Source organism: Schistocerca gregaria, unplaced genomic scaffold, assembly GCF_023897955.1.
Source record: "Schistocerca gregaria isolate iqSchGreg1 unplaced genomic scaffold, iqSchGreg1.2 ptg001063l, whole genome shotgun sequence".
Lineage (NCBI taxonomy): Eukaryota > Metazoa > Arthropoda > Insecta > Orthoptera > Acrididae > Schistocerca > Schistocerca gregaria.
In genome coordinates, this window is record NW_026062408.1 from 1 (window position 1) to 2,500 (window position 2,500).

The window sequence follows — 2,500 nt, forward strand, 5'->3', positions numbered from 1 at the left end:
ACACTAGATCGCGTGTTGACTGCATCGACAACCGAATGCAACTGAACAGCTGCAAGGCTCATTTCACAAACAAACGCCTGACCGACAGCTTGGAAGGGCAGGAGGGGAGGGCGATATTCGTTCTGTAGCGGTACACCCTTCCAGTGGTTAGCGGGACTGTGTAGAAAGTACGCAACACTCGAAAGACCTTTATGTGAGGGTACGCACCATGGCATCAAGAAATACACATGACACCAGAGGATCCAAGCAGTGAACTATGTTCAGAGGGTTGCTGTTAGGCAAAGCTACATTCCTGTGACGTTACATGTGACAGTTAAGGTGCAGTGTAAGTTAGGTTAAGGTGCAGCGTAAGTTAGGTTAAGGTGCAGCGTAAGTTAGGTTAAGGTGCAGCGTAAGTTAGGTTAAGGGTGCAGCTATGCTGGTAACTTGGGTTAAGGTGGCAGCGTAACTTGGGTTAAGGTGGCAGCGTAACTTGGGTTAAGGTGCAGCGTAACTTGGGTTAAGGTGCAGCGTAACTTGGGTTAAGGTGCAGCGTAACTTGGGTTAAGGTGCAGCGTAACTTGGGTTAAGGTGCAGCGTAACTTGGGTTAAGGTGCAGCGTAACTTGGGTTAAGGTGCAGCGTAACTTGGGTTAAGGTGCAGCGTAACTTGGGTTAAGGTGCAGCGTAACTTGGGTTAAGGTGCAGCGTAACTTGGGTTAAGGTGCAGCGTAACTTGGGTTAAGGTGCAGCGTAACTTGGGTTAAGGTGCAGCGTAACTTGGGTTAAGGTGCAGCGTAACTTGGGTTAAGGTGCAGCGTAACTTGGGTTAAGGTGCAGCGTAACTTGGGTTAAGGTGCAGCGTAACTTGGGTTAAGGTGCAGCGTAACTTGGGTTAAGGTGCAGCGTAACTTGGGTTAAGGTGCAGCGTAACTTGGGTTAAGGTGCAGCGTAACTTGGGTTAAGGTGCAGCGTAACTTGGGTTAAGGTGCAGCGTAACTTAGGTTAAGGTGCAGCGTAACTTAGGTTAAGGTGCCAACGTGGGTTAGGTTAAGGGGCCAACGTGGGTTAGGTTAAGGGCCAACGTGGGTTAGGTTAAGGGCCAACGTGGGTTAGGTTAAGGGCCAACGTGGGTTAGGTTAAGGGCCAACGTGGGTTAGGTTAAGGGCCAACGTGGGTTAGGTTAAGGGCCAACGTGGGGTTAGGTTAAGGGCCAACGTGGGTTAGGTTAAGGGCCAACGTGGGTTAGGTTAAGGGCCAACGTGGGTTAGGTTAAGGGCCAACGTGGGTTAGGTTAAGGGCCAACGTGGGTTAGGTTAAGGGCCAACGTGGGTTAGGTTAAGGGCCAACGTGGGTTAGGTTAAGGGCCAACGTGGGTTAGGTTAAGGGGCCAACGTGGGTTAGGTTAAGGGCCAACGTGGGTTAGGTTAAGGGCCAACGTGGGTTAGGTTAAGGGCCAACGTGGGTTAGGTTAAGGGCCAACGTGGGGTTAGGTTAAGGGCCAACGTGGGTTAGGTTAAGGGCCAACGTGGGTTAGGTTAAGGGCCAACGTGGGTTAGGTTAAGGGCCAACGTGGGTTAGGTTAAGGGCCAACGTGGGTTAGGTTAAGGGCCAACGTGGGTTAGGTTAAGGGCCAACGTGGGTTAGGTTAAGGGCCAACGTGGGTTTAGGTTGCCAGAGATGTGTCAAAATCAGGATGTACGTTTGGCTGGTGTCAGGTGGTGGGTTGGTTCGATGCCTTTATAAGGAGTGTGGCCAAAGGGTATTTTATTACTTGTACCTTTTGTGTTGTGGCGTGGCGTTGCGTCCTGTGTTGATACTGGGTGGACCACTGTGGGTGTTGCTGGCTGATTTGAGCTGCGTTGTTTGCGGGTGGTGTGAGACATTCTGTCTTATTAGTGGACGTGACGTTCCTCTTGTCGTTCTTTGGATAGTGTCCTGTGGCAGCGAGGATAAAATGGATGTTGTTGAACGATAGTGCTTTGGTGCTTTCGCTTTGTTACACACAGAGTGGACTGTGAGATAGGGGTGACTGGGTCGAGTGCGGTTCACACTGTCCTCCCCAGTTTACAGTATGTATCATCTATGTATGTGGTCCTGCATCATTTACTAAGCAGGGGACGTCAGACGACTGAAATATTAGTTATGTACTGATGTAAAGCAGAATGCTTACCTTCCACCAGTGGGCGAGTATCGACTCTGCCCCAGCGTTGCCACCGCAGGAAGCGGTGTCGGAAACACTACCCGCACACCGTCACCACTGTGCGGGGGGACGGACCCTCTATATCCTCAGCGGCGCACTCTTTGCCACCGGGCGTCACGTCTCGCGGCCCGCCGTCCAGAGCATGTATTGGGACAGCGGGACTTTGGCTTTTGGGAGATAACTCTTCATGAAGTGGAAGATATAGGGGTGGACTGCAATGTACGATTGCGGGAAAAGTCCGCCGTACATCCGCTCGAGTTGCGAGTCGGGCGGTGGGGGTGGCGCATTCACAGGTGCGGCTGGAGTGACCGTCGGTCCA